Consider the following 19,096-nt stretch of genomic DNA (forward strand, 5'->3'; position numbering starts at 1 on the left):
CTTTGTGCTTTCATGCACAGCATAAAAAGTTTGGTGGACAAAATGAGAAAGAAGGAGTGGAAGATTTTACACGTAAACAAACTGTTGCATCACAGTCCACACTATGGTGAGTTCAAGAACCTCCGAAATTAGTACGACAAAACAATGTTCACCAGATACTCTCATCAGTGAAGCATACACACAAACATATTAAACAGTGGGCTTTTTAAAAATTGGGAAGGTTTTTGTGTCACGTTTGTCCTCAAACAAAAACATACTAAAACAAAAAACAAAAAAAATGTCCCCCCATCTTTTTCCATTTTCAATCCTTTTTTAAAAATGCTCCAGACTAAAGAGCCGCGTGCGGTCTAGAAGGTTAAAAGTCCATCATCACATGTGGACGTAAATGTTGTAAAAATATCTGAACATGTGGACCTGCAGACATGGAGGTGGTTTGTGCGGCGTGAAGTTAGTCACCTTTGCCACACCTCCAGCAGACAGAATACTACTGATTTGAAACATCGCTGCAGAAGAGGAGCAGATGAAGGTGAAGTGTTCTTATTTAATCTGCTGCAGCAAAAAAGGCTGGACCTGCACAGCAGCAGCAGCAGGAGGAGGAGGTCTGGCATGTTTTCCTCCTCGGCTCAGCCATTCTGTCTCCAGGCTCCTCCAGGAGGAGGAGGAGGAGGATGAAGAGGAGGGAGGCCAGCAGACAGAGGAGAGGGCTGGAGATGTGAAACTTGATCTCCTCCCTCCCCCACCTCTACCAGTGCCACCTCGCCAGAGCGCCTCCAGACTCCCGCAGTAATGCGATCCTGCAGCCTGGAGCACTGGAGAGGCTCCAGGGCGGGAAGAGGGAAGAAATGGAAGGAGAGGAAAAAAAAAAAAGAGCAGAGGACTGAGATCCCTCAGCTCAGCTTTCCAGACTGGGAGGACTTCCAAGAGAAGGAGGGACAGACGGAAAAAATAAAAAGGAGTGTTGTTTGTTTGGATACACTTTCCATTGTGTGTCAGATAGAATACTTGTATGTAGGGCTGGGCGATATGGCCTTTTATTAATATCTCCATATTTTTAGGCCTTGTCACAATACACGATATATACTGTATCTCCATATTTTGCCTTAGCCTTGAATGAACACGTGATGCATATAATCACACCAGTATGATGATTATATGTGTCTACATTAAAGGCCTACTGAAATGAGATTTTCTTATTCAAACGGGGATAGCAGATCCATTCTATGTGTCATACTTGATCATTTCGCGATATTGCCATATTTTTGCTGAAAGGATTTAGTAGAGAACATCGACGATAAAGTTCGCAACTTTTGGTCGCTGATAAAAAAGCCTTGCCTGTACCGGAAGTAGCGTGACGTCACAGGTTGTGGAGCTTCCCCCATCTGCACATTGTTCACAATCATGGCCACAAGCAGCGAGAGCGATTCGGACCGAGAAAGCGACGATTTCCCCATTAATTTGAGCGAGGATGAAAGATTCGTGGATGAGGAAAGTGAGAGTGAAGGACTAGAGGGCAGTGGAAGCGATTCAGATAGGGAAGATGCTGTGAGAGGCGGGTGGGACCTGATATTCAGCTGGGAATGACTAAAACAGTAAATAAACACAAGACATATATATACTCTATTAGCCACAACACAACCAGGCTTATATTTAATATGCCACAAATTAATCCGCATAACAAACACCTCCCCCCTCCCGTCCATATAACCCACCAATACAAATCAAACACCCGCACAACACACTCAATCCCACAGCCCAAAGTACCGTTCACCTCCGCAAAGTTCATACAGCACATATATTTCCCCAAAGTTACGTATGTGACATGCACATAGCAGCACGCACGTACGGGCAAGCGATCAAATGTTTGGAAGCCGCAGCTGTGTACTCACGGTACCGCGTATCCAACTCAAAGTCCTCCTGGTAAGAGTCTCTATTGTTCCATCTCCACAAGCATGCGTATCCAACTCAAAGTCCTCCTAGTAAGAGTCTCTGTTGTACCAGGTCAATGGTAAAGCTTGACTGTCATCGTTCGGGAATGTAAACAATGAAACACCGGCTACGACGTAGCCGCTACGTGTTTGTGTTGCTGCAGCCGGCCGCTAATACACCGCTTCCCACCTACAGCTTTCTTCTTTGCTATCTCCATTGTTCATTAAAGAAATTGCAAAAGATTCACCAACACAGATGTACAGAATACTGTGGAATTTTGCAATGAAAACAGACGACTTAATAGCTGGCCACAATGGTGTCCCAAAATGTCCGCTACAATCCGTGACGTCACGCGCAAACGTCATCATACCGAGACGTTTTCAGCAAGATATTTTGCGGGAAATTTAAAATTGCACTTTACTAATCTAACCCGGCCGTATTGGCATATGTTGCAATGTTAAGATTTCATCATTTATATATAAACTATCAGACTGCGTGGTCGGTAGTAGTGGGTTTCAGTAGGCCTTTAGAACATTTTTGTTTATACTGCATTAATATATGCTCATTTTAAACTTTCATGCAGAGAGGGAAATCACAACTAAGTCAATTGACCTAAAGTGTATTTACTAAACATTTATTAAGCAGTGGCTCAAACATTCATGTCATTTCCAAAACAGAAAGTGCCAGATTGTCAGAGACATTTTAAAACAAGCTATTAGTGCACTTTTGTGCATGATGTCACTAAGATGACATATCAAAAACAACACTAAATTAAAGTGCACTTTTTGTACAGAACGCCACTACAATAGTTTAAAACAAATAAAGTGCACTTTTGTGTACGATGTCACACAATATATTTCAATAACTGTCAAATAAAATGAGCTGCATAGTATGAAATCAAATTGTGTATGTCCTTCGCTATGTGGTAGGTTCCTGCGGACGTTATCTCCTTCTGTTGTTGACTATTTTTTTCATACGGCGTTGATGTGGAAATGGTTGCTTCGGCATTTTGTTGGTGTGGCACCGAACGGAGATGTTGACATGCGGCGTTTCAAGCACTCTTCATTCTCTAGCGGGTGACTTTTCAAATGATGCTACAAATTAGCAGTAATGCTACTTTTTGTAGCAACGCTTTTGCCGCATACTTGTTCGACATCTTCCCGCTTGAAGCCAAACCACCGCCAGACGATGGACCCTGTGCTGTTTTATTTTAAAATTAATTCTTCCTTCATTTGTTACCAGATTCGCACCTTCTTTCTCTCGTATTACCACTCGCACCACTCCGCTAGCATCACAGCTAATGTTACCCATGTTGCTACCTCTCTGCTCAGCGAGGGCGTATGACGTGACAGTATGTGACGTATGTAAGAAGGTGCGCTTGATTTAAGTATCTGTGAGAAGGAGAGACAAGAAAGAGTGAGAAGAGCCTGTAGTGTGATGCCCGCAGCTAAAAGCAACTGCGTGAGAACGTATACTTGAATATCACGATATAGTCATTTTCTATATCGCACAGAGACAAACCCGCGATATATCGAGTATATCGATATATCGCCCAGCCCTATTATGGACAGCTAGAAGACAGAACGGCACTTGTACTTCCAGTTAAAAAGCTCGGTTTAAACAGAAGGGCAATGCAGCGGGCGAGCTTGTCCAAAAGATGGCGCCGTGGCACAAACAATAACACACCTTTTTAGTGTCTTTGCATGTGTTTAATGAAAACTATTTGCATTATGCCCGTCAGCGATGAAAAAATCATAAATTTGCTGCACTGTTTAAAAAGCTACAGGATAAAGCGTAGGAGAAAAGTAGAGGCTTATAGTCCAGAATTTACGGTATTTTCATTCGCATTTTCCGCTCCAGAAGCGCACTTTCCTTCCCTTGCAGTACACGTTGCAAGTGAAATACATGAAGTGTGATCACCCTGCTGCTACCACAAATAGATTGCAGTCCTGTGGGGAACACTACACCTCCCATCATCAATGGATATATGTACAATACATGTCCCAGTACACAGGCTTTATGATACTCATTATTGATCATCCACATAACTACAATACACGAGACACATGGCGACGTTGTGGACACACACACACCAAACATGGCTGCTGTGTGTAAGAAGTGACCTGGCAACAACCACGCCAATGTCAGCTGATGAAGTAGACTACACACACACGCGTACACACACACACACAGGGATTCCTTCCTTTATTAGTGAGATATAAATACACGCGTGGTGTTATTGGAATGTGCAGCTGTCATACAACTAAGACCACTTTGTGTCCTGAATAAATGTCCGACAAGTCTTTGTCCTAAAGTGATTGCCATCATGTATCCCATCTTTATAAACATCATCTAAACAAGGACAGGGTTGATTTAATATTTGATTATTTTTTCTGCATACTTTCCCAGTCCCAGCTGTGAAATGTTTATTGCGTGTAAAACCTGCTGACGTGCATTTGTGTAATAATATCACGATTTTCTTCGCAATATAAATACATTTGACAGACTGAAAAGTTCCCCCCTGCCCTGGCAAATGAACACCTTATAACGGGCCTGTTTGCATCTCATTGCGCAGAAGTGTGGTGCGTTCAAGGACCGCTAAACAACAGTGCGAAATCCTGACGCTGGACGAGTGAAGCAAAAAGGTACGAACACGTACGAACTGGGGCTTTTCTCTTCTCAGCGAGCACCGGGTGTTGCTGGGGCCCGGCCCCCATCCCAAGTACTGACAGACAACTTTTGGGACATTTACAAAAGACGCGACAGAAGTGAAGTGAATTATATTTGTATAGCGTTTTTCTCTAGTGACTCAAAGCGCTTTTACATAGTGAAACCCAATATCTAAGTTACATTTAAACCAGTGTGGGTGGCACTGGGAGCAGGTGGGTAAAGTGTCTTGCCCAAGGACACAACGGCAGTGACTAGGATGGCGGAAGCAAGGCTCGAACCTGGAACCCTCAAGTTGCTGGCACGGCCGCTCTACCAACCAAGCCATACCGCCCCGCCCAGAAGAAAGTTAATACGGATTAAACACATTTGTTTGTACTCGCTGTGTGTCTCCCATTCCTCTCTCCTACATGCAAATGCATCACGGCCAAATATGCAAATTAGGATTACATCACTCCATACTGATAGACTGCGGTCCTGTGGGATACAATGAACGTCTTCCATGTTGCTGTTAAATACTACTTACACATGCTTTGTGCAAAGCAGAAAATTACTGCCATATTTAATCCAACCCACTTGAGCTATATTTTTTTCCCGCTGTGATTTTACGGTAAAAAAAAACTGCCAGCTCGGTGGCGAGAATTTTACCGTAAAAATAAAAAAAAGACCTGTGCGTCTTACCGTTTATGGTCTTTGTTGATTTACACGTACAAATGGGTTTGCTAAATCCCCCATAAGAGGGTTTAGGTGGCGGAATAATTACATTTGCAAATACTAATAATAAGAACACAGTAAAAATCTGAAAACTGTCAGCTCGGTTGCCAGAATTTTACAGTAAAATTAGATTTTTTTACTCAAAATGAGCTGCCAGGTTTTTCCCCCCGTAAATCTACAGTTGTTTTTTTGGTTTTTTTTACAGCGCAATGCTGTAAATTAAATCACAATCACAATTAAATGCAATTAAAAATGAGTGTAAAAAAAAAATCGCTGGAGAAATATTCAGTTTAAAATAATTAAGTGTCGAAAAAATAAGTGGAAAAATGTGTTGCTTCAAAACTGTAGACTAACTCTCGGTGACTAAATCAGTGTAAAAAAATCAGTGGGAAAAAAAAAGTGTATTAAAATTCAGAGCAAAAAAAATGGTGCAGGAAAATTTAGTGTCAAATAATTATTTGTAGAAAACTTCAGAGGAAAAAAAACTTTGATGCCTCAAAACTCAAGGCGAACTTCCGGTGACTAATTCAGTATAAAAAAATTCAGTGTAAAAAACATCTGTGTATAAAATTTCAATGCAAAAAATAAAATAAAAATTAGTGTGAAAAAAATAATCGCTGGACAAAAAGTAAGTGTAAGATAATTAAGTGTAGAAAAATGTGTTGCTTCAAAACTCTAGACTAACTCCCGGTGACTAAATCAGTGTAAAAAATCTGTGTATAAAAATTCCGAGCAAAAAAAAAATGGTGCAGGATAATTCAGTGTCAAATAATTAATTGTAGAAAAATTCAGAAGAAAAAAAACTTTGATGCCTCAAAACTCAAGACAAACTCCCGGTGACTAAATCACCTGGTACCTAGTAGGAGCTAGCAGCTACACAGCAGCTAAGCACACAATAGCACACAAGCTAGAGAGACGCTTAATAACGATTGAACAATATTGCAGCGTAAAACAGCATATCTGCCAATATAAACGTGTTTAGTGTCTATAAAGTTACTATAAAGAATGAAAAAACTAACTTTTGTATTAATCCCAAAGATGCCGGACACAACAAACACGCTCTGCCAATCAAACGATACATTTTCCGATCGAAAAGATAAAGATGACGACACAATCCTGGTTCAAACAACATCCGACATCTCCGTCCAGAAGAGAACGATCCTGGAAACAACAAAGATCCTAAACAGAACCCAGAAGCTCCAAGGCCTCTGCTGTACACTGCAAAAACTGAAATCGAAGTAAGATTAAATATCTCAAATAAGGGTGATATTTGCTTATTTTCTGTCTGATAAGATAATTATTCTCACTAAGCAGATTTTATGTTAGAGTGTTTTACTTGTTTTAAGTGTTTTGGTCCTAAATGATCTCAGTAAGATATTACAGCTTGTTGCTGAGATTGTATGACCGATATTGAGTAAAACATGCTTGACACTATTTTTGTCCAAAACACACCCAGCAATGGTGCACAGGAAGGCGGGGAAGAAGAGGGGAAAAGGCAGCCAAAATGGCCAAAAGTCCCAATTGTGTCCAAAATACCTCCCCGGGTTCCAGTCCCACGAGTCCCGCCGCCGGCCGCACAAGTCCCGGGATGCAAAAAATGTCCAAAACGCACCCAGCAAAGTCCCACGGGAAGTGGGGGAGAAAAGTGAGAAAAGTTGGCAAAAGTCCCCAAAAATGTTCAAAATATCTACCCAGGTTCGAGTCCCACATGGAGTGCCACAAGTCTTAAGACTTGTGGCACTCGAACACGGGTGTGATTTTTGAACATTTTACCGACTTTTCTCACTTTTCTCCCCGCCTTCCCGTGGGATTTTGCTGGGCGCGTTTTGGACATTTTGGTCATCCCGGCCGGCTGCGGCACTTGTGGGACTCGAACCTGGGTAGGTATTTTTAACATTTTTGGGACTTTTGCAGACTTTTCCAACTTTTATCTCCCCTCCCCGTGGGACTCGGCTGGGTGTGTTATGGACATTTTGGGCATCCTGGGACTTGCGCGGCCATACATAAGATTTTATGTTCGAGTGTTTTACTTGTTTTAAGGGTTTTGGTCCTAAATGATCTCAGTAAGATATTACAGCTTGTTGCTGAGATTTGATGACCTATATTGAGTAAAACATGCTTGAAACTATTTTTGTCCAAAAGTCCAAAACACACCCAGCAATGGTGCACAGGAAGGCGGGGAAGAAGAGGGGAAAAGGCGGCCAAAATGGTCAAAAGTCCCAATTGTGTCCAAAATACCTCCCCGGGTTCCAGTCCCACGAGTCCCGCCGCCGGCCGCACAAGTCCCGGGATGCAAAAAATTTCCAAAACGCACCCAGCAAAGTCCCACGGGAAGTGGGGGAGAAAAGTGAGAAAAGTCGACAAAATCCCCAAAAATGTTCAAAATACCTACCCAGGTTCGAGTCCCACATGGAGTGCCACAAGTCTTAGGACTTGTGGCACTCGAACCCGTGTGTGATTTTTGAACATTTTACCGACTTTTCTCACTTTTCTCCCCGCCTTCCCGTGGGACTTTGCTGGCCGCGTTTTGGACATTTTGGTCATCCCGGCCGGCGGCGGGACTTGTGGGACTCGAACCTGGGTAGGTATTTTTAACATTTTTGGGACTTTTGCCGACTTTTCCAACTTTTATCCCCTCTCCCCGTGGGACTCGGATGGGTGTGTTATGGACATTTTGGGCATCCCGGGACTTGCGCGGCCATACATAAAATGTTATGTTCGAGTGTTTTACTTGTTTTAAGGGTTTTGGTCCTAAATTATCTCAGTAAGATATTACAGTTTGTTGCTGAGATTTGATGACCTATATTGAGTAAAACATGCTTGAAACTATTTTTGGGTGTGATTTTTGAACATTTTACCGACTTTTCTCACTTTTCTCCCCGCCTTCCCGTGGGACTTTGCTGGACATTTTGGGCATCCCGGTCGGCGGCGGGACTTGTGGGATTCGAACCTGGGTAGGTATTTTTAACATTTTTGGGACTTTTTCCGCCTTTTCCAACTTTTATCTCCCCTCCCCGTGGGACTCGGCTGGGTGTGTTATGGACATTTTGGGCATCCCGGGACTTGCGCGGCCATACATAAGATTTTATGTTCGAGTGTTTTACTTGTTTTAAGGGTTTTGGTCCTAAATTATCTCAGTAAGATATTACAGTTTGTTGCTGAGATTTGATGACCTATATTGAGTAAAACATGCTTGAAACTATTTTTGTCCAAATTTTCAAAACACACCCAGCAATGTCCGCCTTCCTACTACTGCAGGAAGGCGGGGGAAAAGAGGGGAAAAGTCCCAATTGTGTCCAAAATATCTCCCCGGGTTCCAGTCCCACCAGTCCCGCCGCCGGACGCACAAGTCCCGGGATGCAAAAAATGTCCAAAACGCACCCAGCAAAGTCCCACGGGAAGGGGGGGAGAAAAGTGAGAAAAGTCGGCAAAAGTCCCCAAAAATGTTCAAAATACCTACCCAGGTTCGAGTCCCACATGGAGTGCCACAAGTCTTAAGACTTGTGGCACTCTAACCCGGGTGTGATTTTTGAACATTTTACCGACTTTTCTCACTTTTCTCCCCGCCTTCCCGTGGGACTTTGCTGGACATTTTGGGCATCCCGGTCGGCGGCGGGACTTGTGGGACTCGAACCTGGGTAGGTATTTTTTAACATTTTTGGGACTTTTGCCGACTTTTCCAACTTTTATCCCCCCTCCCCGTGGGACTCGGCTGGGTGTGTTATGGACATTTTGGGCATCCCGGGACTTGCGCGGCCATACATAAAATTTTATGTTCGAGTGTTTTACTTGTTTTAAGGGTTTTGGTCCTAAATGATTTCAGTAAGATATTACAGCTTGTTGCTGAGATTTGATGACCTATATTGAGTAAAACATGCTTGAAACTAGAATATCAACTGTTGCAAAGCTGTGTCATCAACACTCACAAGTATAAAGCACATTTTTAAAAGTAATAATTTCTTATTTCAAGCATGTAAAAAAAAAATCATGACTTCATATTAAAACAGATGACAGCCAAATGGACTTTGTTGTTTTATTTTCAATGAAACAATAGAAAATACGTGCTCATATAGTAGTACAGTTGTTATTAGTGAGAATATACTTATTTTAAGGTATTTTTGGGTTCATTGAGGTTAGCTAATTTTACTTGTTTTGGAAAGTCTTGACAAGCCACATTTTCTTGTTCTATTAGCAGATAATGTTGTTTAGTTCAAGTAAAATACCCCTAATTTTTGCATTTTTTCCCCTTGTTTTTGAACGCTGACTTTTTGCAGTGTAGACGGGCCAACATGAAGGAGATGTTTCGATTCGGTTAAAAAACAAATGAAATGTCATCGACTAAAATTACTTTTAATAACGAAACGACTCACCAGCTGCTTCATGTTTTCCACGAACTGGCTTGTTTGGATTCGATCTCTGAAGCAGTGATCGGTTATTGCCATGTAAACAAACTTGATGACATAGAACATAAATACATTAAAACAAAGGCACAATCTTTTTACCTGGATTGAACATTTTACATCACCTTTGCATTCGTGCATCTGTCTCCAAGCACACTTTGAACTTTGGAAATATGTGCGCAATATTCAAAATAAGTCAGATTTTCAAAATAAAAGGAGCTACAAAAGTTAGCTAGCTGAGGAATGTGGCTAACAGCTAACATTGCTCTTTAAAAAGAATTTTACAAAGTCAACAAGACTAAACACTTCCAAACTGTTCATGAATGTGAAAAAGGCAGTTATTCATGTTCAGGTGTGAGATTATTACAAAATAGGGGAAAAACTGACAAATTCCTTCAATTTTTCACGACAGCAACCAAAAGGGATACGTCTATCACCTGGCAACGACACCGATAAAAATCTCTTCAGCGAGCTTTTAATAAAAATGTTTTTATATAATACGCAGTCCAACACCCACAGAACTATTTCACATATTTTATTCAAGAGTATTTTGAAACATACACGTTAAAAAAAAGCCATGAGACGCAAGACTTTCCCCACATGACTTTAACTTGTAAACAGAAGCCGTCCGAGCGGTCTCGCTCCAGCAAATAGACGGCGCCATGTACTTGTAAAGCGGCAATAAAGTTCAGATTTTATTTTTTTTTTACCTTCCCGCGTCTTTCTTCGACGACGCCACCGGACGCAGCGTGGCTTTGGCCGCGTTCACTGCGAGGATAACGCCGACCGAGTATGGATTCCCAGCAGAGAAGTAGATCGAAGGTTGGAATTCCGCACTTTTATTCCCGCAGCGTCGACGTCCTTCTTCTCTTTGATGATGGGCGGCAGGAGCAGGCAGAGATCGTCTACGCACCGCCGCCACTGCGAGATGATCCACTCCCACCCCCAAAACACCTTCACTTTCTCTCTTCAAGCTCCAACCATACTTGGAATTATTATTCACATATCACATTTAAGTCATCATATTTCTTGTTAATGTACCAAAGCTTTTTTAAATTGGTTACGTTCGAATTTTGTGTACTGTTTTTTATTTTTTTAAATTTTTTTTTACATCAAATTATGCTGATAATTCCATTAAAAAAATATTGTGAGCAAAACGTGGATGTTTAAAAATTCAGTTTGTTAAAATACAGAGTTTTAGAATTCAGTGTGTAACAATTCAGTGTAAAAAAAAAAAAAAAAGTCAGTGTAAAAAATATTGAGTAAAAAAAAATCTGTATGTAAAAATGAAAGATGAGTGTAAAAAAATCGCTAGATAAATATTCAGTGTAAAATAATTAAGTGTCGAAAAAATAAGTGGAAAAAAATGTGATGCTTCAAAACTGAAGACTAACTTTTGGTGATTAATTCAGTGTGAAAAAAATTAAGTGTAAAAAAAAAATCTGTGTATAAAAATTCAATGCAAAAAAAAAAAAATCGCTGGAGAAAAAGTGTAGAAAAAGGTGTTGCTTCTGAACTCTGGACTAACTCCCGGTGACTAAATCAGTGTAAAAAAAAAAAAAAAAATCAGTGTAAAAAAATCTGTGTATAAAAATTCAGAGCAAAAATAAATGGTGCAGGAAAATTCAATGTAAAATAATTAATTCAGAGGAACAAAACTTTGATGCCTCATAACTTTCAGTGACTAATTTGGTATTAAAAAAAATTCACTGTAAAAAATATCTGCGTATAAAAATTTGATGCAAAAAAATTTTGTTCAGAAAAATCCAGAGTAAAATATTTAAATGTAGAACAATTCAGTAGAAAAAATTTCAGAGTAGAAAAATGTGTTGCTTCAAAATTCAAGGCTAACTTCCGGTGACTAATTCAGTGTATAAAAAATTGCAAAAGTAATACTAGTATTAGAATTAGTCACTATATATATATATATATATATATATATATATATATATATATATATATATATATATATATATATATATATATATATATATATATGTATATATATATATATATATATATATATATATATATATATATATATATATATATATATATATATATATATATATATATAGTGAGAGAGAGAGAGAGAGAGAGACTTGAAATACATATATGTATGTATATATATATATATAATGTATATATTTATATATATGTATACATCAGATCATCAGAGTGAGATGTGCTTTTATCTTTTTCACTGGTCTGTACTTCCAATGACTGCTGCCTGCTTCATCTCAAAGCAGCACTTTTATTTTGAAGGCTATTGAAGCAGGCGCCCCCTGGTGTAAGATGTGATCATAACAACACGATAATTACTACTACTATTACTACTGTACTACTATCACTACTACTGTACCACTATTACTACTACTACTGCTGTACTACTAATACAATTACTATCATACTACTATTCTTACTACTACTATTACTAGTACTACTGCTGTACTACTATTACTGCTACTACTGCTGTACTACTAATACAATTACTATCATACTACTATTCTTACTACTACTATTACTAGTACTACTGCTGTACTACTATTACTGCTACTACTGCTGTACTACTAATACAATTACTATCATACTACTATTTTTACTACTACTATTACTAGTACTACTGCTGTACTACTAATACAATTACTATCATACTACTATTTTTACTACTACTATTACTAGTACTATTGCTGTACTACTATTACTGCTACTACTATTACTACTGCAGTACTACTACTATGACAACTACTACTCCTACTGTACTACTATTATTACTATTACTGATACTTTACTACTACGACTAATAGTACTTTTGCTGTACTTTTACTACTACGACTACTACTGCTGTACCACTATTACTACCACATTACTTCCTTCCTTACCTGGGCGGAAGGCGTGACTTCCTGCCTTACCTGTACTTATATATGTATTTAGCATGTATTTAACATGGTTTTAACATGTATTTCTATATGAATTTAACTTGTATTTTCATATATATATATTTAACATGTATGTATATATATGTATGTATTTCACATGTATTTATATATGAATTTAACTTGTATTTTCATATATATATTTAACATGTATGTATATATATGTATGTATTGCACATGTATTTATATATGTACTTAACATGTTTTTATACATGTATTCAACATGTTTTTATAGATGTATTAATATATGTATATTAATTTCGCATGCATTTATATATGTATTTATGTTTTTATAGATGTATTTAACATGTATTTATATATATATATATATTTAACATTATTTTAACATGTGTTTCTATATATATTTAACTTGTATTTATATATGTATTTAACATGTATTTATATATGTATTTAGCATGAATTTATATATGTATTTAACATTATTTTAACATGTATTTCTATATATATTTAACTTAACTTTATGCATGTATTTATATATGTATTTCACATGTATTTATGTATGTATTTAACATGTATTTATATATTAATTTCGCATGTATTTATATATGTACTTATATATGTATTAAACAGGATCTTAACATGTATCTCTATATATATTTAACTTGTATTTATGGATGCATTTAACATGTGTTTATATATTCATTTGATATGTATTCAACCCGTATTTATATATGTATTTAACATGTATTAATATATGTATTTATTTATGTATTTAACATGTGCATATATATATACATTTATATGTATATATTTCTATATATACACACACACATATATATATATATATATATATATATATATATATATATATATATATATATATATATATATATATATATACACACATATATATATATATATATATATATATATATATATATATATATATATATATATATATATATATATATATATATATATATATATATATATATATATATATACATATATACATACATAACTCAACAAGTATTTATCCAGTGTAAAATCATCAAGACAATATTTTCATTTGCAGTGCTGACCTAGCAAAGAGGCAGTGTTGACATGTTAGAGATGTTGAAGTGTGATGACAATATGTTTGCGTTTGAAGAGGATTGTGCAGAAGGGGAAGAAGTGGACAAAATCCTTGGAGTGCAGCAAAAGTCTGACTTTATTCCACAAACATTCTTCACAGGTGAGATGACAACTTCCTTCCCGCAGCAGCACAACACAAAGTGATGCATGCACACGATCACACAACACAAATACCCAGGTGTGGCGAAAGTACTTCACCTGTGCAGGTGACACAGGACACGGTGTGTTCAAGGCACCAGTGACAGTCGTAAATTTCAAGCGTCATCGTCTGTTGACTTAGCAGCCGTGATGAGTTTGTGTCGCTGTAAACAAAACGAGTACTACTACTATACAACTGCAGTAACTAGTACTGTTACTGCTCTTACTAGAGTAGCATAAGATCAACTAGTACTACTGTTACTGCAGTAACTAGTACTACTACTGCTGTTACTAGAGTAGCATAATATCAACTAGTACTACTGTTACCGTAGTAACTAGTACTACTACTGCTGTTACTAGAGTAGCATAAGATCAACTAGTACTACTGTTACTGCAGTAATTAGTACTACTACTGCTGTCACTAGAGTAGCGTAATATCAACTAGTACTACTGTTACCACAGTAACTAGTACTACTATTGCTGTTACTAGAGTAGCAAATGATCAACTAGTACTACTGTTACTACAGTAACTAGTACTACTACTACCGTTACTAGAATAGCATAATATCAACCAGTACCACTGTTACTACAGTAACTAGTACTACTACTGCTGTTACTAGAGTAGCATAATATTAACTAGTACTACTGTTACTGCAGTAACTAGTATTATTACTGCTGATACTACAGTAGCATAAGATCAACTAGTACTACTGTTACTACAGTAACTAGTACTACTACTGCTGTTACTAGAGTAGCATAAGATCGACTAGTACTACTGTTACTGCAGTAACTAGTACTACTACTGTTACTAGAGTAGCAAAAGATCAACTAGTACTAATGTTACTGCAGTAACTAGTACTACTACTGTTACTAGAATAGCATAATATCAACTAGTACTACTGTTACTACAGTAACTAGTACTACTACTGCTGTTACTAGAGTAGCATAAGATCAACTAGTACTACTAATACTGCAGTAACTAGTACTACTACTGCTGTTACTACAGTAGCATAATATCAAGTAGTACTACAGTAATTAGTACTATTACTGCTGTTATTAGAGTAGCATAAGATCAACTAGTACTACTGTTACTGCAGTAACTAGTACTATCACTGCTGTAATTAGAGTAATCTAAGATAAACTAGTAGTAATACTACTGTCACTACAGTAACACAAGATAAACTAGTACTATTACTGCTGTTACTACAGTAGCACAAGACAAACTAGTAGTACTACTGCTGTTACTACAGTAAAACAAGATAAATTAGTACTACTACTGCTATTACTGGAGTAGCATAAGATCAACTAGTACTACTGTTACTGCAGTGACTAGTACTACTACTGCTGTTACTAGAGTAGCATAAGATCAACTAGACTACTGTTACTGCAGTAACTAGTACTATTACTGCTGTTATTAGAGTAACCTAAGAAACTAGTGTTACTACTACTGCCAGTACAGTAACACACAATAAACTAGTACTATTACTGCTGTTACTATAGTAGCACAATACAAACTAGTAGTACTACTGCTGTTACTACAATAACACAAGATAAACTAGTAGTACTACTGCTGTTACCACAATAACACAAGATAAACTAGTAGTACTACTGTTACTACAGTAAAACAAGATAAACTAGTAGTGCCACTGCTGTTACTACAGTAACACAAGATAAACTAGTAGTACTACTGCTATTACTAGAGTAACACAAGATAAACTTGTAGTTCTACAGCTGTTACTACAGTAACACAAGATAAACTAGTAGTACCACTGCTGTTACTACAGTAACACAAGATAAACTAGTAGTACTGCTGCTGTTACTACAGTAACACAATATAAACTAATAGTAGTACTGCTGTTACTAACTAGTAGTAGTACTACATCAATAGACACTGCTTTACTTTCTGACCAACACTGTGATGACTCTATGAGCACAAAGCTGACATTTCTCTCACCACAGTCACAAAAAAAACAAAAAACAAAAAAAACACTCTAAGAAAAAAATCCAGCGCTTTCTTCTGAGCACCATGTTGCAAATAAATATCTCACTTTATTGCAAAGAAATATGAAAAATAAGGCCGAGATCAGTTAGTGGCTTGTTGTCAGGAACAGTGTGATGGTCTGTGCTTACTTCAGGTGTCCAAAACACTGTGGGACATTCTAACGTTAGATACTGTGTGTGAAATAGCCTCGGCTGAGTTCAAGCGTCTAACATAGTGTAGGACATTCAAATGTTACTTTGGGTGTCTGCAGTCTTGCAGGACTTAATGTGTTGAGTTCAAGTGTCTAACATAGTGGAGGACATTCAAATGATACTTTGGGTGTCTGCAGTCTTGCAGGACCTAATGTGTGGAGTTCAAGTGTCTAACATAGTGGAGGACATTCAAATGTTACTTTGGGTGTCTGCAGTCTTGCAGGACTTGATGTGTTGAGTTCAAGTGTCTAACATGGTGTAGGACATTCAAATGTTACTTTGGGTGTCTGCACATTTGCAGGACCTAATGTGCTGAGTTCAAGTGTCCAACATAGTGGAGGACATTCAAATGTTACTCTGGGTGTCTGCACAATTGCAGGACTTAACGTGCTGAGTTCAAGTGTCTAACATAGTGGAGGACATTCAAATGTTACTCTGGGTGTCTGCACAATTGCAGGTACTAATGTGCTGAGTTCAAGTGTCTAACATAGTATAGGACATTCAAATGTTACTTTGGGTGTCTGCACAATTGCAGGACTTTACGTGCTGAGTTCAAATGTCTAACATAGTGTAGGACATTCATATGTTACTTTGGGTGTCTGCAGTATTGCATGACTGAATGTGTTGAGTTCGATGGTCCAAACTATTTAAAATGCAAGATTAAAAAAATATAAATATCTATTGTATTCTTTTAAAAATTAATTGAAATATTTTCTAAAATATATTTATTGTTTTAAATTATGCAATTTTTATAATTATTATAATAATTTGAGTATTTAATGTATTATAATATTTAAATAGATTAACTAATTAATAATTACATTAATATTTTGTTTGTACAATTTATTTAATATGTTTAGACTTCAGGGGGACCCATTAGTGAAGGACAGTCTATGCTGAGTTCAAGTCTCTAACATAGTGTAGGACATTTAACGGTTATTTTGGGTGTCTGCAACCTGACATAGTGTAGGATATTCAAAAGTTACTTTGGCTTTCTGTAATCTTGCAGGATTTAATGTGCTGAGTTCAAGTGTCTAACATAGTGTGGGACATTCAAATGTTACTTTGGGTGTCTGCAATGTTGCGGGACTGAATGTGCTGGGTTCAAGTGTCTAACATAGTGTGGGAAATTCAAATGTTACCTTGGGTGTCTGCAATTTTGCAGGACTGAATGTGCTGGGTTCAAGTGTCTAACATAGCGTAGGACATTCAAATGTTACTTTGGGTTTCTCTAATCTTGCAGGACTGAATGTGTTGAGTTCAAAAATCTAACATAGTGTAGGAAATTCAAATTTTACTTTGGGGGTTTGTAATCTTGTAAGAGTAAATGTGCTGAGTTCAAGTGTCTAACATAGCGTAGGACATTCAAATGTTACTTTGGGTTTTTGTAATCTTGTAGGATTAAAGGTGTTGAGTTCAAGTGTCTAACATAGCGTAGGACATTCAAATGTTACTTTGGGTTTCTCTAATCTTGCAAGACTGAATGTGTTGAGTTCAAGTATCTAACATAGTGTAGGACATTCAAATGTTACTTTGGGGGTTTGTAATCTTGTAGGAGTAAATGTGCTGAGTTCAAGTGTCTAACATAGTGTAGGACATTCAAATGTTACTTTGGTGGTTTGTAATCTTGTAGGAGTAAATGTGCTGAGTTCAAGTGTCTAACATAGTGTAGGACATTCAAATGTTACTTTGGGTGACTGTAATCCTGCAGGACTGAATGTGCTGAGTTCAAGTGTCTAACATAGTGTAGGACATTCAAATGTACTTTGGGTGACTGTAATCCTGCAGGACTGAATGTGCTGAGTTCAAGTGTCTAAAATAATTCTGGTCATTAAACTATATTACACATAATATAAAATCAATAAATTGTATCTCCTTTGATTAATTTGTATTCTTACAGTTATTTAAAAAAATGACAAAGTATTTAAATATTATTTTTGGGTGGATGACATATTTATTCATAGAGTTCAACTTTCTTGTATGTTTATTACATTGCAGATTGTCGCCTGTGGTTAGTTCAAGTGTCTGTAAAAAGCTGGGGAATTTGACCACAGTAAGGCTTGCGTTGCATTCACAGCCTGAAAGGTTTCATGTTGTTGCAAACAAAGAAAGGCAAGAAGAACAATTCAAAGACAAAAACAGAAGACAAAGATTTGATTTGAAATTGGAAGATTTAAAAAAGCAAAAGCAAAATGTGTTTTAGCACACGCGTGAAGAAGCGGTTACTAGGTTACACATTGATGGCGTGCGGTTGCTAGGCTACACGTTGATGGCGTACGGTTGCTAGGTTACACGTTGATGTGTGTGGTTGCTAGGTTACACGTTGATGGCGTGTGGTTGCCAGGTTACACGTTGATGGCGTACGGTTGCTAGGTTACACGTTGATGGTGTACGGTTGCTAGGTTACACGTTGATGGCGTACGGTTGCTAGGTTACACGTTGATGGCGTGTAGTTGCCAGGTTACACGTTGATGGCGTGTGGTTGCAAGGTTACACGTTGATGGCGTACGGTTGCTAGGTTACACGTTGATGGCGTACGGTTGCTAGGTTACACGTTGATGGCGTACGGTTGCTAGGTTACACGTTGATGGCGTGTAGTTGCCAGGTTACACGTTGATGGCGTGTGGTTGCCAGGTTACACGTTGATGGCGTACGGTTGCTAGGTTACACGTTGATGGCGTACGGTTGCTAGACTACATGTTGATGGCGTACGGTTGCTAGGTTACACGTTGATGGCGTACGGTTGCTAGACTACACGTTGATGGCGTACGGTTGCTAGGTTACACGTTGATGTGTGTGGTTGCTAGGTTACACATTGATAGCGTGTGGTTGCCAGGTTACACGTTGATGGCGTACAGTTGCTAGGTTACACGTTGATGGCGTGCGGTTGCTAGGTTACACGTTGATGGCGTACGGTTGCTAGGTTACACGTTGATGGCGTGTAGTTGCCAGGTTACACGTTGATGGCGTGTGGTTGCCAGGTTACACGTTGATGGCGTACGGTTGCTAAGTTACACGTTGATGGCG

At 38.0% G+C, this 19,096-nt stretch overlaps 1 protein-coding gene across 1 annotated transcript in view; it reads right to left on the minus strand.

The window, feature by feature from the left end:
- LOC133657761 (bone morphogenetic protein receptor type-1A-like) overlaps positions 1-10,639 on the minus strand; it is a 56,471-nt gene extending 45,832 nt beyond the window's left edge. Inside the window, exon 1 of the mRNA XM_062059457.1 lies at positions 10,418-10,639. The gene's annotated coding sequence lies outside the window, so the exon portion shown is untranslated. The remainder of the gene's footprint in view (positions 1-10,417) is intronic.
- Positions 10,640-19,096: the final 8,457 nt, after the last annotated feature.

Source organism: Entelurus aequoreus, linkage group LG09 (assembly GCF_033978785.1).
Source record: "Entelurus aequoreus isolate RoL-2023_Sb linkage group LG09, RoL_Eaeq_v1.1, whole genome shotgun sequence".
Lineage (NCBI taxonomy): Eukaryota > Metazoa > Chordata > Actinopteri > Syngnathiformes > Syngnathidae > Entelurus > Entelurus aequoreus.